We start from the raw sequence: 27,941 nt of genomic DNA, 5'->3' as shown, positions 1-27,941 counted from the left end.
GCCAGCAGGGGTCGCCGTTGGTGCCGTAGGATTTGGGAAGAAAACCTGGAGGATGGAAAGGTGATCTATAGCCTCATCTCTAGAGATGTTTTGTTGCTATGGCATGTGTGTGACCCATATAAAAAAAAAACCCGTTTGTAAAACGAATATCGAAGCTGCCTCTAAATCTGCAAATGAAGAAGAGTCGATAAACCACTTGTTTATCGTATAACTATACATATATTCATTTATTACTGATTTCATTCATTGAGCACAGATACAATAGAGGTACAGCAATTCACTGTTTGACATGTCTGCACTGGTACAGAACCTAGCAATCAGAAAAGGGGTGAAACTGTCTTTAGAATTAGCATACAGTACCGAGGCCCCCATGACCAAATAAATTGGCCTTAATAATGCAGACTACAGCAAAACGACTGACTTTGAAAAGGGAATGAATGTCCGGAAGGAGTAGTGTAACCAGCTTGAAATGCTTCTCCGGACCTCTAACTAAAAGAAACTGGGAACCAGCAGTGGCTTTCGAACTGGGATCCTATCGCAGCACGTGGTGTCATAACTCTTCCGTATCCGATATTGGACCAAGCACATCAGGGGAGAGCGCGAACGCAGTCCCCCACTACCAGAAATTATGCAGTCGAGATTCCCACATTTGGGGAATTCGCAGGGGTCAGCACAGCCGGAGTGCAATGGCCGAGCCTCGCCCTGGGTGAATCGATTTTTTAAGAACTTTATTTTCTTTTCACAAAAAAATACAGGACATCACAAATTAGAAAGCTTTACATTAATATACATACTTAAAACAGTATATATGATCACATCTCATTACATTTTGACACGGTACCAGTTACATAGCAACAATTTCTTTTTTTCTGGTGTAAATCACATTCTTTACTTAAACATGATAATGTTTTTCACAGTTTCTTGAGATATTGACCTATGCTCTCTATTTCCCACAGATTTTCTGCTTCCTCCCTCCTTTCTCTCCACAGATCTCTGAGGTAATAGTTCTCTTGGGTGATGAACAGGGCCAGGCTACCTGCTGCCTTGACTGGGACCTCGATGCCTTTGAACAGCCCCATGTTCCTCACTCTCCACAGGGCGTCTTTCCCACTGTTCACCACGGCCCAGATCCTGTCAAACAAGTCAGGAGGAAGTTTGACAGGAGAGATGCCGTTGTAGCGGCAATGCTTGTTAATAAGACAGAATTAAGCGGTGGTATGCTGTCCTAAATGAGGCCCCATCTCACCTTCCATCTCTGTGGTGCAGCCACAGAGAAAGTATTCATGCAGGCTGATTTAAGATGTTTTCTTTTGATAAGGGACAGCTCCCAGATGGGGATGCACTTAGCTAAGCCTGGCTATCATGATCAATGGTCATCCATTGGCGCCTATCTGTCTAGGGAGTGCCAAATGGACATCTGGACTGCATTCCAAAGTGTTAAGAGTAAGTGACTCATATCTCACGCAGGGCGTGGTAATACCACGTGGGTCTCCAATGCCCGCCAAACTCTCAACCAATCAGCACACACCTGTGTCTTGGTCAAAAAGTGAGCGCAAGCTCAGATCGGGGCTCTCCTTGGCCATTGTCGCACATCCTCAGAGACAATCATGTGACAACTGCTGTTGTCTGCAAAGGGACTTGAACTTTGTTATAAGTGCAAGGCCGAGGATCCCGTACGTACTCAGAATTCAGAAAGCTTTTAAGCGCAGGAGGCGCCCTATCCCCGCTCGCTCGCTCACTCCCCTGTTCACACGTGCAGTGCGGCTTGTCCGTCTGTTTATTTTACAGCTTTGGCGAGACACGGGTGCTTGTGTATTAGCGTGAGCGTTTTTTATTCTGATCAGGAACAGTTTTACAAGTCCGCAAAGGATCGAGGAAAGGTTTATCGCCAGCTGAAAAGAGACACAGCGCTTCGGCTGTGGAGACTTGTTCGGCTGGCGTTCGGAGAGTCGCGTTTTTCAGAATTGTATTGAGATCGTTTTCCACAGAGCTCAGATGTCAAAGCACAGCAGCAGCTCTCCACAGCGATCCTCTATAGCGCCCTTTCTCCCGCAGCTCCGTCCTCATTGGAAGGAAGCAAAAGTGAAAGGCTGAAGTGAAATAGAGCGGGGACGAAGGCAGTGAAGAGAGAGAACGTGGGAAGAAGAGAAAAACGCAAGGGAAAAAAAGCAGCGTCATAAAAGAGGTGACGGAGCTGTCCTCTCAATAAGAAGGGTGCCAGCGAGCCTTGCTCTCGCTTACAGCCACACCCCCTTCAGCACACCTGATCTCATCTGATCTTGGAAGCTAAACAGGGATGGGCCTGGTTAGTACTTGGATGGGAGACCGCCTGGGAATACCAGGTGCTGTAAGCTTTTAAGAGCAGGAGGCGCCCTATCCCCGCTCGTTCGCTCATTCCCCTGTTCACACGTGCAGTGCGGCTTGTCCGTCTGTTTATTTGTCAGCTTTGGCGAGACACGGGTGCTTGTGTATTAGCGTGAACGTTTTTTATTCTGATCAGCAACAGTTTTACAAGTCCGCAAAGGATCGAGGAAAGGTTTATCGCCAGCTGAAAAGAGACACAGCGCTTCGGCTGTGGAGACTTGTTCGGCTGGCGTTCGGAGAGTCGCGTTTTTCAGAATTGTATTGAGATCGTTTTCCACAGAGCTCAGATGTCAAAGCATAGCAGCAGCTCTCCACAGCGATCCTCTATAGCGCCCTTTCTCCCGCAGCTCCGTCCTCATTGGAAGGAAGCAAGAGTGAAAGGCTGAAGTGAAATAGAGCGAGGACGAAGGCAGTGAAGAGAGAGAACGTGGGAAGAAGAGAAAAACGCAAGGGAAAAAAAGCAGCGTCGTAAAAGAGGTGACGGAGCTGTCCTCTCAATAAGAAGGGTGCCAGCGAGCCTTGCTCTTGCTTATGGCCACACCCCCTTGAGCACGCCTGATCTCGTCTGATCTCGGAAGCTAAACAGGGATGGGCCTGGTTAGTACTTGGATGGGAGACCGCCTGGGAATACCAGGTGTTGTAAGCTTTTAAGCGCAGGAGGCGCCCTATCCCCGCTCGCTCGCTCATTCCCCTGTTCACACGTGCAGTGCGGCTTGTCCGTCTGTTTATTTTACAGCTTTGGCGAGACACGGGTGCTTGTGTATTAGCGTGAGCTTTTTTTATTCTGATCAGGAACAGTTTTACAAGTCCGCAAAGGATCGAGGAAAGGTTTATCGCCAGCTGAAAAGAGACACAGCGCTTCGGCTGTGGAGACTTGTTCGGTTGGCGTTCGGAGAGTCGCGATTTTCAGAATTGTATTGAGATCGTTTTCCACAGAGCTCAGATGTCAAAGCACAGCAGCAGCTCTCCACAGCGATCCTCTATAGCGCCCTTTCTCCCGCTGCTCCGTCCTCATTGGAAGGAAGCAAGAGTGAAAGGCTGAAGTGAAATAGAGCGGGGACGAAGGCAGTGAAGAGAGAGAACGTGGGAAGAAGAGAAAAACGCAAGGGAAAAAAAGCAGCGTCGTAAAAGAGGTGACGGAGCTGTCCTCTCAATAAGAAGGGTGCCAGCGAGCCTTGCTCTCGCTTACGGCCACACCCCCTTGAGCACGCCTGATCTCATCTGATCTCGGAAGCTAAACAGGGATGGGCCTGGTTAGTACTTGGATGGGAGACCGCCTGGGAATACCAGGTGCTGTAAGCTTCTAAGCGCAGGAGGCGCCCTATCCCCGCTCCCTCGCTCATTCCCCTGTTCACACGTGCAGTGCGGCTTGTCCGTCTGTTTATTTGTCAGCTTTGGCGAGACACGGGTGCTTGTGTATTAGCGTGAGCGTTTTTTATTCTGATCAGGAACAGTTTTACAAGTCCGCAAAGGATCGAGGAAAGGTTTATCGCCAGCTGAAAAGAGACACAGCGCTTCGGCTGTGGAGACTTGTTCGGCTGGCGTTCGGAGAGTCGCGTTTTTCAGAATTGTATTGAGATCGTTTTCCACAGAGCTCAGATGTCAAAGCACAGCAGCAGCTCTCCACAGCGATCCTCTATAGCGCCCTTTCTCCCGCTGCTCCGTCCTCATTGGAAGGAAGCAAGAGTGAAAGGCTGAAGTGAAATAGAGCGGGGACGAAGGCAGTGAAGAGAGAGAACGTGGGAAGAAGAGAAAAACGCAAGGGAAAAAAAGCAGCGTCGTAAAAGAGGTGACGGAGCTGTCCTCTCAATAAGAAGGGTGCCAGCGAGCCTTGCTCTTGCTTACGGCCACACCCCCTTGAGCACGCCTGATCTCGTCTGATCTCGGAAGCTAAACAGGGATGGGCCTGGTTAGTACTTGGGTGGGAGACCGCCTGGGAATACCAGGTGCTGTAACCTTTTAAGCGCAGGAGGCGCCCTATCCCCGCTCGCTCGCTCATTCCCCTGTTCACACGTGCAGTGCGGCTTGTCCGTCTGTTTATTTGTCAGCTTTGGCGAGACACGGGTGCTTGTGTATTAGCGTGAGCGTTTTTTATTCTGATCAGGAACAGTTTTACAAGTCCGCAAAGGATCGAGGAGAGGTTTATCGCCAGCTGAAAAGAGACACAGCGCTTCGGCTGTGGAGACTTGTTCGGCTGGCGTTCGGAGAGTCGCGTTTTTCAGAATTGTATTGAGATCGTTTTCCACAGAGCTCAGATGTCAAAGCATAGCAGCAGCTCTCCACAGCGATCCTCTATAGCGCCCTTTCTCCCGCAGCTCCGTCCTCATTGGAAGGAAGCAAGAGTGAAAGGCTGAAGTGAAATAGAGCGAGGACGAAGGCAGTGAAGAGAGAGAACGTGGGAAGAAGAGAAAAACGCAACGGAAAAAAAGCAGCGTCGTAAAAGAGGTGACGGAGCTGTCCTCTCAATAAGAAGGGTGCCAGCGAGCCTTGCTCTCGCTTACGGCCACACCCCCTTGAGCACGCCTGACCTCGTCTGATCTCGGAAGCTAAACAGGGATGGGCCTGGTTAGTACTTGGATGGGAGACCGCCTGGGAATACCAGGTGCTGTAAGCTTTTAAGCGCAGGAGGCGCCCTATCCCCGCTCGCTCGCTCATTCCCCTGTTCACACGTGCAGTGCGGCTTGTCCGTCTGTTTATTTGTCAGCTTTGGCGAGACACGGGTGCTTGTGTATTAGCGTGAGCGTCTTTTATTCTGATCAGGAACAGTTTTACAAGTCCGCAAAGGATCGAGGAAAGGTTTATCGCCAGCTGAAAAGAGACACAGCGCTTCGGCTGTGGAGACTTGTTCGGCTGGTGTTCGGAGAGTCGCGTTTTTCAGAATTGTATTGAGATCGTTTTCCACAGAGCTCAGATGTCAAAGCACAGCAGCAGCTCTCCACAGCGATCCTCTATAGCGCCCTTTCTCCCGCTGCTCCGTCCTCATTGGAAGGAAGCAAGAGTGAAAGGCTGAAGTGAAATAGAGCGGGGACGAAGGCAGTGAAGAGAGAGAACGTGGGAAGAAGAGAAAAACGCAAGGGAAAAAAAGCAGCGTCGTAAAAGAGGTGACGGAGCTGTCCTCTCAATAAGAAGGGTGCCAGCGAGCCTTGCTCTCGCTTACGGCCACACCCCCTTGAGCACGCCTGATCTCGTCTGATCTCGGAAGCTAAACAGGGATGGGCCTGGTTAGTACTTGGATGGGAGACCGCCTGGGAATACCAGGTGCTGTAAGCTTTTAAGCGCAGGAGACGCCCTATCCCCGCTCGCTCGCTCATTCCCCTGTTCACACGTGCAGTGCGGCTTGTCCGTCTGTTTATTTGTCAGCTTTGGCGAGACACGGGTGCTTGTGTATTAGCGTGAGCGTTTTTTATTCTGATCAGGAACAGTTTTACAAGTCCGCAAAGGATCGAGGAAAGGTTTATCGCCAGCTGAAAAGAGACACAGCGCTTCGGCTGTGGAGACTTTATTAATAAGGCCCCTCAGTAGTTGAGATCTCTGTTATACCCATCTAGAAACATGCAATCAGCATGTTATTGCTGAAGCAATAGTCACAACATTATTCCACACCTGGGTGAGATGCGGGTTATGATGACAGTCATGCTTTCTACACCTTATACTGAGCTCAGAAATGGACCAAGCGGACATCTCACGAGCAGATCCCTCCGCGTATAAGAAAGGCAACTTGTCTCAGCAAAAATACCACGGATTCACATCCAAAATATGATAAAAAGGCAAAAACCCCACACTTGGAATGCAAACGTACCCTAAAAAGGAAACACGGTTTTAAAACGAACTTGATTTTCCCCTGGAGAAACCTTTTTATGGACACACATCGCATCTATTACACATGTAGAACTAAATATAAAGATAAAACTTAATATAAGAAGTCATGACATATCACACATGACGAAGTCTGGTCCAGAATAAACAGTTTACACTGACCCACCTTTATTTACCCTGGTCACTCACTTCTATTAACTGTTTAACTGGGTAACAAATTAATATTTGTTTCAATTTGGGATCTACACCTGGGAGCCCTGAAATGTTGGCCAGAGGGGAGAAGCTGATATTCAGACGTGAGAATATATTAAAAAAAGGATCTGATGTTGTTTTTCACCTGTCTAATCAAAGCTTGTTCAAAAATTATCTGATTATAGGACACACGAGTTTATAATCATACTCATTCCACTTTTTAACCCCGTATATATGCACAATATGAAACGTATATACACTAAATCTCACGTGTGACTCCCATAATATACATTTCTTTACGAAAATTAGGAACACTTACTACAATTATCAACCCCCCCATGACGAGGCAATATTTCATACCTTTGTTTCTTTGTGGGTTCAAAGTTCTGTCCTGTCGTTTCACACGTAATGTTTTGGTAGTTATCTCAATGTTCCTTTGCAATTATCTCCAAGATCATCATCAACTTTTTGTAAAACGCTATGCACAACTGATATTTAAAGAAAGTCCTGTACCAAAACGTCTTCGTAGGGAAAGGCAACTTTTTTTTCCTTACGTTAGTCGCTACACGGTTACTCAAAAAATCCATTCACCGCCTTTAAAAAAAAGTTTCGTTTTTTATTGTGGTTCACTGACATTTCTGTCACAATTCTGAGGGACCCCAAATAAAATTCACTTGCCGGTATAAAGACGCCGGCGAGGATAAGACAGGTATCGAGCCACCTGCGTATCTAGCGGACGTTTAAAATAAAAAAAATGGCGTGTAATGTTGCGAAGGGCTACTGTTTTTTTTATAGTTTGTCGATTGTAAGGGACGTGGGCCGCGACAGAAATACTGGACGGGGTGGGAAAAGCTTGATTGATGGTTTGTTGTACCGCAACGGTCACAATTGACTCACCAGCAAAGATGGCGCCGAGGCCACATCGGCTCCCTCCCGCCCTGTCTCGCACCGAAGCTCGAGCTGCGGAGCGCGACGCCAAACCGCCGGTCCACGGGCGCGGGCGCCGGACATAGACGTCATAAACCCTTCCGAGGCACAGGAATTATAGATCACGGTAGTTTCTTCTGGACCCGGGTTAGGGACAGTGTGCCCTCCGTGAGAGTCTTCTGAGGAAGCCAGTGTCTCATGGGTGTCCAGGCTTGGTACCATCTGTCCATCACAGGACACACAGACACACACACTCACTCACACACCCTGGACAGGACACCAGTCCATCACAGGACATACACACACCCTAGATAGGACACCAGTCCCTCACAGGACACACACACACAACCTGGATAGGACACCAGTCCCTCACAGGACACTCAGACACACACACTCACACAACCTGGACAGGAACCAGTCCATCACATGACAAACACACACACACTCACACACCCTGGACAGGACAGCACTCCATCACAGGACACACACACACCAGGGCCAGTTTTCCCAGAAGCCAATTAGCCCAAAAGCCTGTCTTTGGACCCGAAGAACACAGGGAGAACATGCAGACTCCACACAGACAGTCCCCACCCCCCCGGTCCAGACCCGAGCCCGGAGCCCCCCCGCGCTGAACCCCTCCGTACAGACGTCCGCACACAGCTCCGTTGTTCCCGATTCCCGAGGTGATCTGTTAAAAGAAGCCGGTGTGTTGCCTCCAGGTGACATTTCCTACTGGAGTCAGGACAGGAGGCTCTTCTGTACACAGAAGGGGGTGGGGGTGGGGAACAAGCCGCCCAGCCCTGTGGTTGAAGCCGATACCCCGGCTTCTCTCCAGACACAGCTGGGTGAGCTCCTCCAGTCAGTACAGGGGGCTCTACTGTACACAGAGGGTGGCGGGGGTGTGGAACAACTCCTTTGTTCGGGGCCTTGGGGCATTCTTGTTGTGAAAGGCGCTATATAAAAACTGAATTGAAATTGAATCTTACAGGTTTGGGTTTTTCGGAGATCTTGTCAGAGATCTTGTCTGACATGCCCGTTTCAAAAACGTAACGACACTCCTCACGTCCGAGCGCCGCCGGTCTGTGATGTAACGTATGCTTACACAACCATGACGGTTTCATCATGGACAGCACGAAAGCCCGAAAAGTGGTTGACGTTTTAATTTGGCAACGCCACGATGGATCCCAGTTTTTTTTTTTATTTTGGGGGCCAAAGAGGACAAAAAAGGAAACGTCTGGAGGTGGATCGATGGTCATCTCTGCGGTTGTTCTGATGTTCTGGAAAAAACAAAACAAAAAAAAAACGGCTCGCTTGCCCGGTCGTGTAGTGTTTCCACACCCCACGCAAATCAACTTCTCTTCGCCCCCTGGGGCTCGTCGCCCGCCGCACCCCTCTCACGTGATAGGGGCTTCCCCCGGCTGTGACGTACTTACCCCACCCCCTTCGGCCAACGTCATACCGAAGGTCGCGCTTCGGGCCGCGGCGATGTTGACGGACTGTCTTGTAGCGTGAGAAGGGTTTAAATTTCAACTTAAGGAGTTGGCCATCGTTATATTTCGCGAGGTATCATACGGGGGGAAAATGAACATTTATATTTATCAACCTACTAGTAATACTGGGTGGATGTCACGTTCCCCAAAGTTCAGTGCCTCTCTCTAATAAAGTAGAAACGCGACATTAAAAAAAAGAACTCCTATTCCCATTTGTTATGACCCCATCGTGTTTTTCCCGGTGTGCGCTTATCTTTCGGAGACCGTTTCTCTCTGGTGTTGTTTTGCTGTTGGAATAAATGCCGAGGTGACCCTTCTGTGTGGAGTCTGCGTGTTCTCTCCAGCGGGTCGTTTCCTCCACCGCAGGGGCTGGTCGAACCGGGGTCTCCCAATCGTCACAGAAGTGTGTGTCGTTTTGGGTGGTGGTGGGGGGGTGCATCGGGGATACTGCGCCCCGAGGGGGTGACCTCTCACCTTACTCCGGACAAAGGGAGAAGACCTGTACCTTCACGAGTCCGGGTTGTGAAAACTTCTTCTGGCAGTTCAAAACGTTTCGAAGGGACTACAGCGCTACCCTGTTTTCCATTTGTATCGTGTATTATTAGACAGTCATAAGTATCTGTACTGATCACAGAGTCCCCCTCTCACTGCCAGGATTGAAGACCAGTGCAGCACGAATAATAATAATAATTAATAAGTCTGGACTCTCCACTCAGAGCTCCTCCCAGGTCAGGGGGATCCCCTCCAGCCCCCCCAGTGTGCAGCCCCTACCTGGATGATGCTCCAGTCCGCTCAGCACACAGCAGCTCTCAGTGGGGAGGAGAGCAGAGGGATGGAGCCAGTTCAGAGAGGGGGGTGATAAGGAGGCCATGATGGGTCAAGACCAGGGGGGGAATCAGGCCAGGACACTGGGGTAACACCCCTACTCTTCTCCAGAAACACCCCGGGATTGTTAACGAGCACAGAGAGTCAGGACCTCGGTTTTATGTCTCATCCGAAGGACGGCGCCTGTTTACAGTCCAGTGTCCCCCGTCACTATACTGGGGTATCAGGACCCACACAGACTGCAGGGTGAGAGCGCCCCCTGCTGGCCCCACTCACACCTCTCCCAGCAGCAACCTTGGGGGGGGGGGAGGGAAAAAACCAAAAGCTAAACAGATTTTTTTTTTTTTAAATTTATTGATGCTTAACAAAAGGTCATCAGTCCAGTCTGGGGCCCCTCAGCTTCAGTTCAGACCAGTCTGGGGCCCCCCAGCTTCAGTACAGTCTGGGGCCCCTCAGCTTCAGTCCAGTGCAGTCTGGGGTCCCTCAGCTTCAGTCCAGACTGGGGTCCTTCAGCTTCGGTCCAGCACAGACTGGGGTCCCTCAGCTTCGGTCCAGTCTGAGGTCCCTCAGCTTCGGTCCAGCACAGACTGGGGTCCCTCAGCTTCGGTCCAGACTGGGGTCCCTAAGCTTCGGTCCGGCACAGTCTGGTGTCCCTCAGCTTCGGTACAGCACAGCCTGAGGTCCCTCAGCTTTGGTCCAGTCCAGTCTGGGGCCTCTCAGCTCCAGTCTAGTCCAGTCTGGGGCCCCTCAGCTCCAGTCCAGTCCAGTCTGGTGTCCCTCAGCTCCAGTGCTGTCCAGTCTGGGGTCCCTCAGCTTCAGACCAGCACAGTCTTGGGTCCCTCAGCTTCGGCCCAGCACAGACTGGGGTCCCTCAGCTTCGGTCCAGCATAGACTGGGGTCCCTCAGCTTCGGTCCAGAACAGTCTGGGGTCCCTCAGCGTCGGTCCAGCACAGTCTGGTGTCCCTCAGCTCCTGTCCAGTCCAGTCTGGGGTCCCTCAGCTTTGGTCCAGCACAGTCTGGGGTCCCTCAGCTTCGGTCCAGTCTGATGTCTCTCAGCTCCGGTCCAGTCCAATTCAGTCCAGTCCAGTCCAGTCCAGATCTTAGCAGGCACAGAACCAGGAAAGGAACCTGGAAAGATATTGTTATTGCAGGTGTGAGGGACACAGACACAGACGTCACCATGACATCAAACAGCAAGAGGAGACTCCTCCTTGAATCACAGACACGACCGGGCGGCGCCCCCCTGTCTGCTCACCTACACCTCCTCTTCCTCTTCTTGTCCTTCCCGGCAGCCTGCTTCTCCTCTCCCTCGCTCTTCCTCTCCTGAGCTACGGTCTCCGCCGCCTCCATCGGCTCGTCCTGATCTTCTGTCTCCACTGACACGCAGCTCAGGGACTTTAAAAAGACGCATCGGCGCTTCTGAAGCAGAGACAGGAGAGTCACGTTAAGAGTCGGACTGGACACTCCAGTACATGAACACTGCACTGAGAGAGAGAGGGGTTCACACAGACACACTGACTGGACACTCCAGTACATGAACACTGCACTGAGAGAGAGAGGGGTTCATACACACACACTGACTAGACACTCCAGGACATGAACACTGCACTGAGAGAGAGAGGGGTTCATACAGACACACTGACTGGACACTCCAGTACATTAACACTGCACTGAGAGAGAGAGGGGTTCATACAGACACACTGACTGGACACTCCAGGACATGAACACTGCACTGAGAGAGAGAGGGGTTCATACAGACACACTGACTGGACACTCCAGGACATGAACACTGCACTGAGAGAGATAGAGGGGTTCATACAGACACATGACTGGACACTCCAGGACATGAACACTGCACTGAGAGAGAGAGGGGTTCATACAGACACACTGACTGGACACTCCAGTACATGAACACAGCACTGAGAGAGAGAGGGGTTCATACAGACACACTGACTGGACACTGACTTGACACTGGACAGGAGTAAAGAGAGGATCAGAGCATTACCCACCTTCTTTTTCTTCTGTCTCACAGGAGGTGGTGATTGGACCTCCTCCAGCTGGAGTCCGTGGAGGGAGAGAGGGGGCAGGAGAGGGACAGCACAGGGAGAGAAAGAGAGAGACAGGTAAGTCAAGTGTCCCAAGAGCACAGAGACTCTGCTGAGATCACACTCGCAGTGAGTGAGCCTGGGTGTAGCCCACTAATACTGACCCACTGGACACCACAGGACAGAGAGGAGGAGGAGGAGAGAGACACACTGCCTGGACACCACAGGACAGAGAGGAGGAGAGAGACACACTGAGGACAGAGAGGAGGAGTAGAGAGACACTGACAGACAGGGCTGAAAGAGAGAGAGACAGAGAGGCAGGGACAGGCAGACAGCAGGCCGAGAGAGACACTGACAGACAGGGCTGAAAGAGAGAGAGACACTGAGACCCAGGGACAGACAAGACGGCAAAACTCCACCACAGACAGGACAGGGGGCAGGGTGGGACCAGCACTGACCTCCTTACTCTCTCCTGCCGGAAGAGCTGTCTCCACCTCCTCTTCCTCCTGCAAGTCAAGAGACAGGCTGAGAGAGTGACGGGCTGGCGGGACATCGGCGAACAGAGCTGAAGGCAAAGAGCAGAGGAGACAGGCCCAGCTGGGACAACGCAGGACAGACAGAGAGACAGACAGGGAGACACACGGAGAGACACAGGGAGAGAGACCCAGCTGGGACAACGCAGGACAGACAGAGAGCAGGGAGACACACGGAGAGACACAGGGAGACAGGCCCAGCTGGGACAACGCAGGACAGACAGAGAGCAGGGAGACACACGGAGAGACACAGGGAGACAGGCCCAGCTGGGACAACGCAGGACAGACAGAGAGCAGGGAGACATGGAGAGACTCAGACAGAAGGACAGAAAGACAGAAAGAGAGAAGTACAGACGGACAAAAAGACAGAGAAAAGGACAGATGGACTGATGGACAGAAAGGCAGAGAAAAGGACAGAAAGACAGATGGACAGATGGACAGAGAAAAGAACAGAAGGACAGAGGGACAGATGGACAGAGGGACAGATGGACTGAAGGATAGACGGACAGACTCTGCCCCACTTGCCTCGTCAGACATCTCAGCCTCTCTCCTTGCCCTCCGCACTGGGGAGCCCCAGGCGGGGCGTGGCGGGGCCGGGCGGGCGATGGGGGGCAGGACGGGCGGGGGCAGGGGCAGGGGCACCGCCCCGGGCAGCAGGGGGGGCTCGCGGGGCATGGTGGGGATGAAGGGGGGGCGTCGGGGCGGGGCGGGCAGGGGCCTGAGGGGGCCGGAGGGGGGGGCTCTTGGGCGAGGGGGGGGGGCACCGAGCCGAACGAGCTGGGCGAGCCCGAGCGGGACGAGCCGGGCGACACCGGGAGCTCCAGCTGCAGCTCGGCCGCCCTCTCCAGCTTCTGGACGAGCTCGGGAAACACGAAGACACCACGGGATTCTGTCCAGCGGGGAGAGAGGGAGACACAACGCAGGGGGGATGAGGAGCAGAGACTACGCCTGGACAGGTGAGTGTGTACAGTGTGTCCAGTAAGAGTCTGGACAGGTGAGTGTGTACAGTGTGTCCAGTAAGAGTCTGGACAGGTGAGTGTGTCCAGTGTGTCCAGTGAGAGTGTGGACAGGTGAGTGTGTACAGTGAGAGTCTGGACAGGTGAGTGTGGACAGTGTGTCCAATAAGAGCCCAGACAGGTGAGTGTGGACAGTGTGTCCAGTGAGAGTCTGGACAGGTGGGTGTGTACAGTGTGTCCAATAAGAGCCCAGACAGGTGAGTGTGGACAGTGTGTCCAGTGAGAGTCTGGACAGGTGGTTGTGTACAGTGTGTCCAGTAAGAGTCTGGACAGGTGGGTGTGTACAGTGTGTCCAGTAAGAGTCCGGACAGGCAAGTGTGTCCAGTGTGTCCAGTAAGAGTCCGGACAGGCGAGTGTGTCCAGTGTGTCCAGAAAGAGTGTGGACAGGTGTGTCCAACAGTAAGAAGCTGTCTTACCCTGTAACCTAGCTCAGGGGTGTTAGGGGGTGCTCTGTCTCCTCCCCAGATCTCACCTTCAGCTCTGGTGAAATGACGGACCACTAGGAGATGCTGGAAACGAGGACACAAGACAGAGGTTAGGTCCACAGAGCTCACTCAATCACTACAGCAAGCAGAGACCTCTCGGCCATCAGGACTGTGGGGGCAGAGTGGGGAGCTGTAGGGTATCGGGAGTTTAGGGGCCAGAGTGGGGAGCTGTAGGGTATCGGGAGTTTAGGGGTCAGAGTGGGGAGCTGTAGGGTATCGGGAGTTTAGGGGTCAGAGTGGGGAGCTGTAGGGTATCGGGAGTTTAGGGGTCAGTGTGAGGAGCTGTAGGGTATCGGGAGTTTAGGGGTCAGAGTGGGGAGCTGTAGGGTATCGGGAGTTTAGGGGTCAGAGTGGGGAGCTGTAGGGTATCGGGAGTTTAGGGGTCAGAGTGGGGAGCTGTAGGGTATCGGGAGTTTAGGGGTCAGTGGGGAGCTGTAGGGTATCGGGAGTTTAGGGGTCAGAGTGGGGAGCTGTAGGGTATCGGGGGTTTAGGGGTCAGTGTGGGGAGCTGTAGGGTATCGGGAGTTTAGGGGTCAGTGGGGGGAGCTGTAGGGTATCGGGAGTTTAGGGGTCAGTGTGGGGAGCTGTAGGGTATCGGGAGTTTAGGGGTCAGTGGTGGGAGCTGTAGGGTATCGGGAGTTTAGGGGTCAGTGGGGGGAGCTGTAGGGTAGATGTGGGGCACCGGGCCCACCACAGGGCGGCCGGTCCAGTCTCGCGGAAGGCGACCGGGTCAGACTTACGGAAAAGCACCGGGACTTGGGCCGGGACCTCTCCCGCTGCCAGTCCGGGTTCGGCCTGACCGGTGTGACCTGTGAAGACGCCAAACAGCCCATCTCCGAGACAGCTCTGACCAAATAGCCCAGCCCAGTCGTGTCGAGACTAGGGGCCTTGGGCAGTCTCTACAGTGTGTCCAGTGAGAGTGTGGACAGGTGAGTCTCTACAGTGTGTCCAGTGAGAGTGTGGACAGGTGAGTCTTACCAGTGTGTCCAGTAAGAGTCTGGACAGGTGAGTCTCTACAATGTGTCCAGTGAGAGTCTGGACAGGTGAGTCTGACCAGTGTGTCCAGTAAGAGTCTGGACAGGTGAGTGTGTACAGTGTGTCCAGTGAGAGTCTGGACAGGTGAGTCTCTACAGTGTGTCCAGTGAGAGTCCGGACAGGTGAGTCTCTACAGTGTGTCCAGTGAGAGTGTGGACAGGTGAGTGTGTACAGTGTGTCCAGTGAGAGTCCGTAAAGGTGAGTCTCTACAGTGTGTCCAGGAAGAGTCTGGACAGGTGAGTGTGTACAGTGTGTCCAGTAAGAGTCTGGACAGGTGAGTCTCTATAGTGTGTCCAGTGAGAGTCTGGACAGGTGAGTCTCTACAGTGTGTCCAGGAAGAGTGTAGGACGTCCAGAGGCAATCTGTGCTCTCAGAAGGCCATAATGGACCTGCAGCTTGGTTTTCCTCGGACCCGCGACCCTGTCTCTTGAGCCGAGGCGTGTCCTCAGTCAAGATCACCACTGGAAGTGTCTCTCCTCGTCTGGAGGTGTTACCTTGAGACCTGGTCTGTCAAGCGCTTTGCGCTGCTATGTGTGTGAAAGGTGCTCTATCAGTGAAGTTTATTATTATTATTATAATACAGCGAGCGCTGCTGGGGGCGGAGAGGCCAGTCGGAGGAGGGCTGGACGCTGGACGCTGGACGGCGGGCGGGAGGGGTGGACTTACGACGCCTCGCCGGGCCCGGGTCCTGCTGCGACCGCGCACGGCCGTGCTGCATCTCTGTCGGTCCATCGCCCTGCCGAGACAAGCAGAGTCACAGAGGGGAGGGGAGGGGGCGGAGCCACACAGCTGGGCGGCTTGTTCCCCACCCCCGCCCCCCTCTGTGTATAGTAGAGCCTCCTGTCCTGACTGGAGGAGCTCACCCAGCTGTGTCTGGAGAGAAGCCAGGGTATCGGCTTCAACCACAGGGCTGGGCAGCTTGTTCCCCACCCCCACCACTCTCTGTGTAGAGGTGCACCTCCTCTCAATATCTTTTTACAGCACGATCACACCCATCAGAGTGGAGTAACGGGAAAAAAAAAACAACTTATTTCTCAACTTATTTTGTTATTTCTCGACAGCGGCATTTTTAACTGACTTGCCGATTTCACGGGGATACTTCAGAGTGAATCTGAAGCTGGAACTATTATTTGATTGAAGTCGAAGTAACCCACGAATCTTTTTTGGAAGAAACACGTGTTTAGAAAGCGCTATATAGTCCTTTCCTCCTCCTCTCTCTTCACTCCTCTGAGCTCACGGGGCTCCGGCGCCGCCCCCCGCTAGATTCCGCCGCTCTGTGACGTCAGGCGGCTCATTGTGACGCCCCCGTGATGTCGCCCCCGACGCGCTCACGGCTCGGCCGCGAAACAAAAATGGCCGACATTTTTCGCGGTTGTTTTTTTTTAGGTGGACATTTTATTTTTCCAACTCTCAGCGGCCAGCCGGGTGTCCCTGTACGACCCCGGTAGTCGCCACATCGGACAGGCAGAGGAAACGGGTCCAGGTGTTTCCGGCCCAAGCGTTACAAAAGCTGCACTTGAATTTAAAAACAAAATCACGTCGAAGGGCGCATTCAGCACCCCCACGTCCAACACGGGTTTCCGTTAGGTATGGTTCAGTGAAATTAGCACCCCCCCTACCCCCAAGTCAAAGAAAGACCAACCTCCACCCCCCTTTAGCGGCCAAGGGCGGAAATTTCGGGCCACGCCACGTCCAAAAAACACGGGTTCAGTGGGGGGAGCTGTAGGGTATCGGGAGTTTAGGGGTCAGTGTGGGGAGCTGTAGGGTATCGGGAGTTTAGGGGTCAGTGGTGGGAGCTGTAGGGTATCGGGAGTTTAGGGGTCAGTGGGGGGAGCTGTAGGGTAGATGTGGGGCACCGGGCCCACCACAGGGCGGCCGGTCCAGTCTCGCGGAAGGCGACCGGGTCAGACTTACGGAAAAGCACCGGGACTTGGGCCGGGACCTCTCCCGCTGCCAGTCCGGGTTCGGCCTGACCGGTGTGACCTGTGAAGACGCCAAACAGCCCATCTCCGAGACAGCTCTGACCAAATAGCCCAGCCCAGTCGTGTCGAGACTAGGGGCCTTGGGCAGTCTCTACAGTGTGTCCAGTGAGAGTGTGGACAGGTGAGTCTCTACAGTGTGTCCAGTGAGAGTGTGGACAGGTGAGTCTTACCAGTGTGTCCAGTAAGAGTCTGGACAGGTGAGTCTCTACAATGTGTCCAGTGAGAGTCTGGACAGGTGAGTCTGACCAGTGTGTCCAGTAAGAGTCTGGACAGGTGAGTGTGTACAGTGTGTCCAGTGAGAGTCTGGACAGGTGAGTCTCTACAGTGTGTCCAGTGAGAGTCCGGACAGGTGAGTCTCTACAGTGTGTCCAGTGAGAGTGTGGACAGGTGAGTGTGTACAGTGTGTCCAGTGAGAGTCCGTAAAGGTGAGTCTCTACAGTGTGTCCAGGAAGAGTCTGGACAGGTGAGTGTGTACAGTGTGTCCAGTAAGAGTCTGGACAGGTGAGTCTCTATAGTGTGTCCAGTGAGAGTCTGGACAGGTGAGTGTGTACAGTGTGTCCAGTAAGAGTCTGGACAGGTGAGTCTCTACAGTGTGTCCAGGAAGAGTGTAGGACGTCCAGAGGCAATCTGTGCTCTCAGAAGGCCATAATGGACCTGCAGCTTGGTTTTCCTCGGACCCGCGACCCTGTCTCTTGAGCCGAGGCGTGTCCTCAGTCAAGATCACCACTGGAAGTGTCTCTCCTCGTCTGGAGGTGTTACCTTGAGACCTGGTCTGTCAAGCGCTTTGCGCTGCTATGTGTGTGAAAGGTGCTCTATCAGTGAAGTTTATTATTATTATTATAATACAGCGAGCGCTGCTGGGGGCGGAGAGGCCAGTCGGAGGAGGGCTGGACGCTGGACGCTGGACGGCGGGCGGGAGGGGTGGACTTACGACGCCTCGCCGGGCCCGGGTCCTGCTGCGACCGCGCACGGCCGTGCTGCATCTCTGTCGGTCCATCGCCCTGCCGAGACAAGCAGAGTCACAGAGGGGAGGGGAGGGGGCGGAGCCACACAGCTGGGCGGCTTGTTCCCCACCCCCGCCCCCCTCTGTGTATAGTAGAGCCTCCTGTCCTGACTGGAGGAGCTCACCCAGCTGTGTCTGGAGAGAAGCCAGGGTATCGGCTTCAACCACAGGGCTGGGCAGCTTGTTCCCCACCCCCACCACTCTCTGTGTAGAGGTGCACCTCCTCTCAATATCTTTTTACAGCACGATCACACCCATCAGAGTGGAGTAACGGGAAAAAAAAAACAACTTATTTCTCAACTTATTTTGTTATTTCTCGACAGCGGCATTTTTAACTGACTTGCCGATTTCACGGGGATACTTCAGAGTGAATCTGAAGCTGGAACTATTATTTGATTGAAGTCGAAGTAACCCACGAATCTTTTTTGGAAGAAACACGTGTTTAGAAAGCGCTATATAGTCCTTTCCTCCTCCTCTCTCTTCACTCCTCTGAGCTCACGGGGCTCCGGCGCCGCCCCCCGCTAGATTCCGCCGCTCTGTGACGTCAGGCGGCTCATTGTGACGCCCCCGTGATGTCGCCCCCGACGCGCTCACGGCTCGGCCGCGAAACAAAAATGGCCGACATTTTTCGCGGTTGTTATTTTTTAGGTGGACATTTTATTTTTCCAACTCTCAGCGGCCAGCCGGGTGTCCCTGTACGACCCCGGTAGTCGCCACATCGGACAGGCAGAGGAAACGGGTCCAGGTGTTTCCGGCCCAAGCGTTACAAAAGCTGCACTTGAATTTAAAAACAAAATCACGTCGAAGGGCGCATTCAGCACCCCCACGTCCAACACGGGTTTCCGTTAGGTATGGTTCAGTGAAATTAGCACCCCCCCTACCCCCAAGTCAAAGAAAGACCAACCTCCACCCCCCTTTAGCGGCCAAGGGCGGAAATTTCGGGCCACGCCACGTCCAAAAAACACGGGTTCCCACCTCCCCGTCCTGCGGGGAAAAGAGACGGCATTTTCTTTTCCGAGCGCTGCGTGGGACCTCACGACCCCCCCCAAAAAAACGGGCTTCGGAGACGAGGAAAACCAGGCATGTCGACCTCTCTACAACACCACCCGGCCGTTTCTGTTTCAGAACCCCTGAATCTCGGGGTTGCTTCTTGAACCCCGAAAACGACCTTTTTTCTCTCTCTCGTTTTCTTGGTGTCTGGGACGTTCACGAACTCCGCCGCGTCGGTGCGATTCCCAGCGGGACTTGAACATAACCCCCCCCCCGTGGAGCCACAGCGCCCCCGTGTGGCCGAGAGGACCAACACCCGCAGGGCTGAGCTTTTACTGCCGTGTCCCGCTTTCACTCTGGCGATGAAGGAGGGAATCAAGGAGGAGAATTAATATTGTGATCCACCAGTCCATCACAGGACGCACACACACCCTGGACAGGACACCAGTCCTTCACAGGATACAAGTCCATCACAGTACACACACACACCCTGGACAGGACACCAGTCCATCACAGGACACACACACACTCACAAACCCTGGACAGGACAGCAGTCCATCACAGGACACACACACACTCACACACCCTGGACAGGACAGCAGTCCATCACAGGACACACACACTCACACACCCTGGACAGGACACCAGTCCATCACAGGATGTTCAGTGCCTCTCTCTAATAAAGTAGAAACAAGATATTAAACTCCGTTCAAAACGGGAGAAATCACCAGGACACAATACACCTTGCTCCGGACGATGGGAGAAGACCTGCACCTTCACGAGTCCGGGTTGTGAAAACTTCTTCTGGCAGTTCAAAACGTTTCGAAGGGACTACAGCGCTACCCTGTTTTCCATTTCTATCGTGTATTATTATACAGTCATAAGTATCTGTACTGATCACAGAGTCCCCCTCTCACTGCCAGAACTGAAGCCCAGTGCAGCACGAATAATAATAATAATTAATAAGTCTGGACTCTCCACTCAGAGCTCCTCCCAGGTCAGGGGGATCCCCTCCAGCCCCCCCAGTGTGCAGCCCCTACCTGGATGATGCTCCAGTCTGCTCAGCACACAGCAGCTCTCAGTGGGGAGGAGAGCAGAGGGATGGAGCCAGTTCAGAGAGGGGGGTGATTAGGAGGCCATGATGGGTCAAGACCAGGGGGGGAATCAGGCCAGGATACTGGGGTAACACCCCTACTCTTCTCCAGAAACACCCCGGGATTGTTAACGAGCACAGAGAGTCAGGACCTTGGTTTGACGTCTCATCCGAAGGACGGCGCCTGTTTACAGTCCAGTGTCCCCCGTCCCTATACTGGGGCATCAGGACCCACACAGACCGCAGAGTGAGAGCGCCCCCTGCTGGCCCCACTCACACCTCTCCCAGCAGCAACTTTGGGGGGGGGGGGGAGGGAAAAAACCAAAAGCTAAACAGATTTTTTTTAAAATTTTTTATTGATGCTTAACAAAAGAACAAAAATTACAAGCTTCAGTCCAGACCGGGGTCTGGGGTCCCTCAGCTTCAGTCCAGTCCAGAATGGGGCCCCTCAGCTTCAGTCCAGTCCAGTCTGGGGCCCCTCAGCTCCAGTCCAACCTGGTGTCCCTCAGCTCCAGTGCAGTCCAGACTGGGGTCCCTCAGCTTCGGTCCAGCACCGTCTGGTGTCCCTCAGCTTCGGCCCAGCACAGACTGGGGTCCCTCAGCTTCGGTCCAGCACAGTCTGGGGTCCCTCAGCTTCAGTCCAGACTGGGGTCCCTCAGCTTCGGTCCAGCACAGTCTGGGGTCCCTCAGCTCCAGTCCAGTCCAGTCTGGTGTCTCTCAGCTCCAGTCCAGTCCAGTCTGGGGCCCCTCAGCTCCAGTCCAGTCCAGTCTGGTGTTTCTCAGCTCCGGTGCAGTCCAGTCTGGTGTCTCTCAGCTCCGGTCCAGTCCAGTCTGGTGTCCCTAGGCTCCAGTCCAGTCCAGTCTGGTGTCCCTCAGCTCCTGTCCAGTCCAGTCTGGGGCCCCTCAGCTTCAGTGCAGTCCAGTCTGGCGTCCCTCAGCTCCAGTCCAGTCCAGTCTAGTCCAGTCCAGATCTTAGCTGGCACAGAACCAGGAAAGGAACCTGGAAAGAATATTGTTATTGCAGGTGTGAGGGACACAGACACAGACGTCACCATGACATCAAACAGCAAGAGGAGACTCCTCCTTGAATCACAGACACGACCGGGCGGCGCCCCCCTGTCTGCTCACCTGCACCTCCTCTTCCTCTTCTTGTCCTTCCCGGCAGCCTGCTCCTCCTCTCCCTCGCTCTTCCTCTCCTGACCCACGGTCTCCGCCGCCTCCATCGGCTCGTCCTGATCTTCTGTCTCCACTGACACGCAGCTCAGGGAGTTTAAAAAGACGCACCAGCGCTTCTGAAGCAGAGACAGGAGAGTCACGTTAAGAGTCGGACTGGACACTCCCGTACATGAACACTGCACTGAGAGAGAGAGGGGTTCATACAGACACACTGACTGGACACTGACTGGACACTGGACAGCAGTAAAGAGAGGATCAGAGCATTACCCACCTTATTTTTCTTCTGTCTCACAGGAGGTGGTGATTGGACCTCCTCCAGCTGGAGTCCGAGGAGGGAGAGAGGGGGCAGGAGAGGGACAGCACAGGGAGAGAAAGAGAGAGACAGGTGAGTCAAGTGTCCCAAGAGTACAGAGACTCTGCTGAAATCACACTCGCAGTGAGTGACACCGACACTAACCAGCCTCAGGACAGCACTGCTAGAGCACCACAACCCAGACTCAAGCACATCACAGCACAGATCAAACAGCAATATCTCACACACTGGGACACACACACACAAACACAACATAAACTGGAATGCTACAGAACCTTAAACAGACAATACACACTAGCTGAATATTTGACCAAAATAAAAAATAACAAACAGAAACAGACCCTGACGAAGTACAGGCTCAGTGACCACAACCTGGCCATAGAAACTGGGCGACACAGGCAGACCTGGCTGCCCAGAGAGGACAGGCTGTGCTCCCACTGCCAGCGGGGAGAAATAGAGACAGAGGTGCACTTCCTACTGCACTGTGACAGATACTCTGGGATTAGAGAAACATTCTTCCCGAAATTCAGGAATCTAATCCCAGAGTTCCCACACCTGCCAGAATCACAACAGGTCCCAATCCTACTGGGAGAGGGAGGAGGGAACTCAGTTGATCTGGCAGCCCAGTATGTGATCTCCTGTCACAGCCTGAGGAACAGTGAGTCTGTCTCCCAATAATGCTCCAGCCGCCTACAGTATATGTCAATATTTTATAATATGTCTTTGTTGTAAATGTCTGTAACATGTCTGCTTTACGCAGAGAGTGGCGGGGGTTGGATGTCAAGGCCTGACGATACCGCATTACGCAGAGAGTGGAGGGGTGGGATGTCAGGGCCTGACGACACTGCTTTATGCAAAAAATGGAGGGGTGGGTGTCAGGGCTATATGACAGTGCTTTCCGCAGAGAGTGGCGGGGGTGGGATATCAGGGCCTGACAACACAGCTTAACGCAGAGTGTGGAGGGGAGGGTGTCAGGGTTATACGGCAGTGCTTTATGCAGAGAGTGGCGGGGGAGGGATGTCAGGGCTTGACAACACTGCTTTATGTAGAGAGTGGAGGGGAGGGTTTCAGGGCCATATGACACTACTTTACACAGAGAGTGGCGGGAGTGGGATGTCAGGCCCTGACGATACTACTTTACGTAGACAGTGGCGGGGGTGGGATGTCAGGGCCTGACGACACTGCTTTATTCAAAGAGTGGAGGGGTGGGTGTCAGGGCTATACGACAGTGCTTAATGCAGAGAGTGGAGGGTTGGGTGTCAGGGCTATACGACAGTGCTTTCCGCAGAGACTGGTGGGGGTGTGATGTCAGGGCCATACGACACTTCTTTACGCAGGGAGTGGCAGGGGTTGGATGTCAGGGCCTGACGATACTTATTTACGCAGAGAGTGGCAGGGGTGGGATGTCAGGGCCTGAAGATACTGCTTTTCGCAGAGAGCGGAGGAGGTGGGATTCGACCTCTCAGTGGGGCCAGCAGGGGGCCTGCGGTCTGTGAGGGGTCTTAATGCCCCAGTGTAGTGACGGGGGACACGATCTGGCCCACCAGCGACGAGCAGGTTACCAGATCTAGACAAAGGGGGCAACTCTTAGTCGTATGAGCTTAGTCACACATCGCAGCGATTAAAAAAACAAAACAAACATATTATGTCTGTTACTAACGACTTTTTTTTCCTACATTGAAAGTCTCTTTCCCGGGTGATTTTCTAGCGCGACTGGGGCTCTTCATTTCTCCTCGGTGTCTCATCGCGGGCGGATTTGAAACAGACCACAGAAGGTGGTCACACACTATATTATTATTGAGAGACAGGCTCACTGTCTGTACCTCAGGCTGGGACAGTAGATCACACTGTATTATTATTATTGAGAGACAGGCTTACTCTCTGTTCCTCAAGCTGAGACAGGACATCACATACTGTATTATTATTGATTGACAGGCTCACTGTTCCTCAGGCTGGGACAGGAGATCACACACTGTATTATTATTATTGAGAGACAAGCTCACTGTCTGTTCCTCAGGCTGGGACAGAGGATCACACACTGTATTATTATTATTTAGAGACAGGCTCACTGTCTGTTCCTCAGAGTTGGACAGGAGATCCCACACTGAATTATTATTATAGAGAGACAGGCTCACTGTATGTTCCCCAGGCTGGGTCAGGAGCTCACACAGTATTATTATAATTATTGAGAGACAGTCTCACTGTCTGTTCCTCAGTCTGGGACAGGAGATCACACACTGTATTATTATTATTGAGAGACAGGCTCACTGTCTGTTCCCCAGGCTGGGACAGGAGATCCCACACTGTATTATTATAATTATTTAGAGACAGACTCACTGTCTTTTCCTCGGTCTGGGACAGATGGTCACACACTGTATTATTATTGAGACAGGCTCACTGTCTGTTCCTCAATCTGGGACAGTAGATCACATTGTATTATTATTATTAATATTATTGAGAGTCTGGCACACTGTTCCCCAGGCTGGGACAGGAGATACCACACTGTATTATTATTATTTTGAGACAGGCTCACTGTTTGTTCCTCAGGCTGGGACAGGAGATCACACACTGTATTATAATTATTGAGAGAGAGGCTCACTGTCTGTTCATCAGACTGGGACAGGAGATCCCACACTGAATTATTATTATTGAGAGACAGGCTTACTCTCTGTTCCTCAGGCGGAGACAGGACATCACATACTGTATTATTATTGATTGACAGGCTTATTGTTCCTCAGGCTGGGACAGGAGATCAGACACTGTATTATTATTATAGTGAGACAGGCTCACTGTATATTCCCCAGGCTGGGACAGGAGGTCATACATTATATTATTATTATAGAGAGACAGGCTCACTGTATGTTCCACAAGCTGAGACAGGAATTCACACTGTATTATTATTATTGAGAGACAGACTCACTGTCATTTCCTCAGTCTGGGACAGTTGGTCACATACTGTATTATTATTACTGAGAGTCTGGCTCACTGTTCCCCAGGCTGGGACAGGAGATCACACACTGTATTATTATTATTGACAGATAGGCTGAAGGTCTGTTCCTCAGAATGGGACAGGAGATCACACATTGTATTATTATTATTGAGAGACAGGCTCACTGTCTGTTCCTCAGGCTGGGACAGAGGATCACACACTGTATTATTATTGAGAGACAGGCTCACTCTCTGTTCCTCAGGCTGGGACAGGAGATCACACATTGGCTTGTTATTGAGAGGCAGGCTCACTGTCTGTTCCTCAGGCTGGGACAGGAGATCACACGCTGTATTATTATTATTGAGAGACAGGCTCATTGTCTGTTTCTCAGGCTGGGACAGGAGATCACACACTGAATTACTATTATTGACAGATAGGCTCACTCTGTCTTCGCTTGGGCTTGAACAGGAGATCACACACTGGATTATTATTATTGAGAGAGGCTCACAGTCTGTTCCTCAGGCTGGGACAGGAAATCACACACTCTATTATTATTATTGAGAGACAGGCACACTGTCTGTTCCTCAGGCTAGGGTAGGATATCACACACTGTATTATTAGTATTGAGAGAAAGCCTCAGTGTTCCCCAGGCTGGGACAGGAGTTCAAACTGTATTATTATTATTATTATTGAGAGACAAGCTCACTGTTCCTCAGGCTGGGACAGGAAATGACACACTGTATTATTATTATTGAGAGACAAGCTCACTGTTCCCCAGGCTGGGACAGGAGGTCATACTCTGTATTATTATTATTGAGAGACAGGCTCACTGTCTGTTCCTCAGGCTGGGACAGGAGATCACAAACTGTATTATTGTTATAGAGAGACCTGCTCTTTCCTGACTGTTCCTTAGGCTGGGACAGCAGATCATAATCTGCTTTATTATTATTGAGAGACTGGCTCATTCTTGTCTGTTCCTCAGGTTGGGAAAGGAGATCACACACTGTATTATTATTATTGAGAGACGGGCTCACTGTCTGTTCCTCTGACTGGGGCAGGAAATGACACACTGTATAATTAGTATTGAGAGACAGGCTCAGTGTTCCCCAGGCTGAGACAGGAGATAACACTGTATTATTATTATTGAGTATCTGGTTCACTGTTCCCCAGGCTGGGACAGGAAATCACACACTGTATTATTATTATTGAGAGACAGACTCACTGTCTGTTCCTCAGGCTGGGGCAGGATATCACACACTGTATTATTAGTATTGAGAGACAGCCTCAGTGTTTGCCAGGCTTGGACAGGAGATCACACACTGTATTATTATTATTGAGATACAGACTCACTGTCTGTTCCTCCTGCTGGGACTGGAGATCACACACTGTTCTATTATTACTGAGGGACATGCTCACTGTTTGTCCTTCAGACTGGGACAGGACATTCCACACTAGGTTATCATTATTGAGAGACAGGCTCGCTGTCTATTCCTCAGGCTAGTACAGGAGATCACGCACTGTATTATTATTATTTAGATACAGGCTCACTGTGTGTTCCTCAGGCTGGGACAGTAGATCACACTGTATTATAATTATTGAGAGGCTGACTCACTGTTTCCCAGGCTGGGACAGGAGATCACACACTGTATTATTATTGAGAGACAGGCTCACTGTCTGTTCCTCTGGCTGGGGCAGGGAATCACACACTGTATTATTAGTATTATTAAGAGACAGGCTCGCTGTCTACTCCACAGGCTGGGACAGGATATCACACACTGTTGAAGTGTTCTCTCACGAGGCACCAGTTCTGTAGGGGTTTGGGCATTAACTGGGACAATTATTTTTGTGGCAGTAAATCACAAAATTGATTCTTTTAATGGTCTTAGAATCCAACCATGCGACATAACTCAAACAACGCACACACAGGTACAAATACACAAGGATACATTTGTTAATATATAGAATATGCATGCAAACCTAACAGATCTTATCGTATGGGTTATCAGAATACAAAAGATATAAATTCATTCAGTTACAAAGAGTTACACATATCAAGAGGACATAAGTTCGGTATATCATTCATTTAGACCATTAGACCATTTCGTAATTGAACTTGTTTACAACTTCTACATGAGATACTCAAAACAAGTACATAACCCTTAGGAATTAAATTGATATCAACTGGTTGGGAGCAGTAATGCAATAAGGTTGAATACTCACTGCCGGGGCATCCCTTTTCTCACTGTTTCCGTAGTACAGCGGTTATCACGTTTGCCTCACACGCGGAAAAATCCCCGGTTCGAACCCGGACGGGAACAGCCTCTTTTTGCACGCTCCTGTACTTCACAGAGGTCTTGAGTGAGCGCTCATGCCGCAACACAGGAAGGCTGGAGCAGGTGGCTGTGGGCTCTGCGCACCGCCGAAATAGCTCAGTTGGGAGAGCGTTAGACTGAAGATCTAAAGGTCCCTGGTTCGATCCCGGGTTTCGGCAATTTGTTTCATCACGCCCTTTGTTCCTCTCTCCAGCGCCCCCTGCCTAAAGTGACGTGTCCCTTTCTCAGCCCGAAACGCAAGCGAGACACCAGCAGCGGTCCCTGCAGGTTTCCGTAGTGTAGCGGCTATCACGTTCGCCTAACACGTGCAAGGTCCCCGGTTCGAGACCGGGTGGTAACAGCCTTGTTTTGCACGCTCCTGTACTTCACAGAGGTCTTGAGCGACCGGTCATTTGTTCCCAATGTGTTTCCGGTGCCTTCATGCACTCTTGTACCAAACGCACGTTCCTTCTGTACGCGGAGCCGATCATTTGCAATTGGGCTGTGCCGACAGACCAGGACGAGCTCTGTCGGCTCAAAAGCAGCGCAGGACCTGCAAGAACAACAGAAAGATTAGCATCCAGCGGGGGCCTCTTAGTGAGCCCAAGATCTCATCAAGAATCGGCTCCAGCAACAGGGCTGGGCACATTGTTCCATTCTCCAACAACTCTCGTTGTAAACAAGTCCCTCCTGGTCTCTGCTTGAATTGCACTTTCCTGCATTTGCTTTGGTGTAACTGGCTTCCCCTGCATGGGCGAATGTGAAGAAGATCCTTAGTAAGTCATTGAAGAAAACCGAGAAGAGGTCGAGTGGCCTCTGTCGTTCATCAACAATCCAGTCAGGCAGTACTCCTCTGTAAAGCGCCGTTCGTTCACATCGATTGGCTTTTTTTTGCCTTCATTTGTGCATTCAGTAAAAGCAGACGCCCCTATTCTACCAACTCGTATACATCGACCCTTCGACACTCTGAGTGACACCTCTTGCGTTTTCTCATATTTATGTAGTTTGCTTGCATGATGCCCGGAACAGCGGGGTTGTGCGCTCCCATATGGTCTAGCGGTTAGGATTCCTGGTTTTCACCCAGGTGGCCTGGGTTCAACTCCCGGTATGGGAACGTGTCAGTTTTGAATCCTGCTTTCCAAAAGATCACCACCGTGTACGAAGGAGCCGCATTAAAACTACTCGAACGTGCAAAACGTGCGAGAAGAGGGGGCGCTTGTTTCCAGCCGAAACTTCTCGCGTGTGAGACGAGCTGATCATCGCTGCAGGAGGTGGGAAGGTTACTCTGGTAGACAGGGCTGACCTTCGGCAATAACTTTTATACAAGATGATATTTGCACTTTCTGGAGAGGCGATTTTCTCCACTTCAGTAGCCCGATTTCGTCGATTGCGTGGAGAGGGCTGTAGAATGTGGC

General features: G+C 51.9%; 9 non-coding genes across 9 annotated transcripts; 8 read left to right on the top strand and 1 right to left on the bottom strand.

The window, feature by feature from the left end:
- Positions 1–588: 588 nt before the first annotated feature.
- LOC138243538 (U1 spliceosomal RNA) lies at positions 589–753 on the bottom strand. The gene has a single exon (XR_011192193.1). It is a non-coding gene; the product is annotated as a U1 spliceosomal RNA (small nuclear RNA).
- A 1,482-nt stretch (positions 754–2,235) lies between these two features.
- Positions 2,236–2,354, top strand: LOC138217124 (5S ribosomal RNA). Its single transcript, XR_011180837.1, has one exon. It is a non-coding gene; the product is annotated as a 5S ribosomal RNA (ribosomal RNA).
- A 537-nt stretch (positions 2,355–2,891) lies between these two features.
- LOC138216713 (5S ribosomal RNA) lies at positions 2,892–3,010 on the top strand. The gene has a single exon (XR_011180425.1). It is a non-coding gene; the product is annotated as a 5S ribosomal RNA (ribosomal RNA).
- A 537-nt stretch (positions 3,011–3,547) lies between these two features.
- LOC138216385 (5S ribosomal RNA) lies at positions 3,548–3,666 on the top strand. The gene has a single exon (XR_011180097.1). It is a non-coding gene; the product is annotated as a 5S ribosomal RNA (ribosomal RNA).
- Positions 3,667–4,203: 537 nt separating this feature from the next.
- Positions 4,204–4,322, top strand: LOC138217205 (5S ribosomal RNA). The gene has a single exon (XR_011180917.1). It is a non-coding gene; the product is annotated as a 5S ribosomal RNA (ribosomal RNA).
- Positions 4,323–4,859: 537 nt separating this feature from the next.
- Positions 4,860–4,978, top strand: LOC138216790 (5S ribosomal RNA). Its single transcript, XR_011180502.1, has one exon. It is a non-coding gene; the product is annotated as a 5S ribosomal RNA (ribosomal RNA).
- Positions 4,979–5,515: 537 nt separating this feature from the next.
- LOC138243891 (5S ribosomal RNA) lies at positions 5,516–5,634 on the top strand. Its single transcript, XR_011192509.1, has one exon. It is a non-coding gene; the product is annotated as a 5S ribosomal RNA (ribosomal RNA).
- Positions 5,635–26,632: 20,998 nt separating this feature from the next.
- On the top strand, positions 26,633–26,705 carry trnaf-gaa (transfer RNA phenylalanine (anticodon GAA)). The gene has a single exon. It is a non-coding gene; the product is annotated as a tRNA-Phe (tRNA).
- An 863-nt stretch (positions 26,706–27,568) lies between these two features.
- On the top strand, positions 27,569–27,640 carry trnae-uuc (transfer RNA glutamic acid (anticodon UUC)). The gene has a single exon. It is a non-coding gene; the product is annotated as a tRNA-Glu (tRNA).
- Positions 27,641–27,941: the final 301 nt, after the last annotated feature.

The sequence above is a fragment of the Lepisosteus oculatus genome, chromosome 14 (genome assembly GCF_040954835.1).
Source record: "Lepisosteus oculatus isolate fLepOcu1 chromosome 14, fLepOcu1.hap2, whole genome shotgun sequence".
Taxonomy (NCBI): Eukaryota; Metazoa; Chordata; class Actinopteri; order Semionotiformes; family Lepisosteidae; genus Lepisosteus; species Lepisosteus oculatus.
Note: the sequence above shows the minus strand (reverse complement) of the source record. Positions and strands in the feature narration are given on the sequence as shown.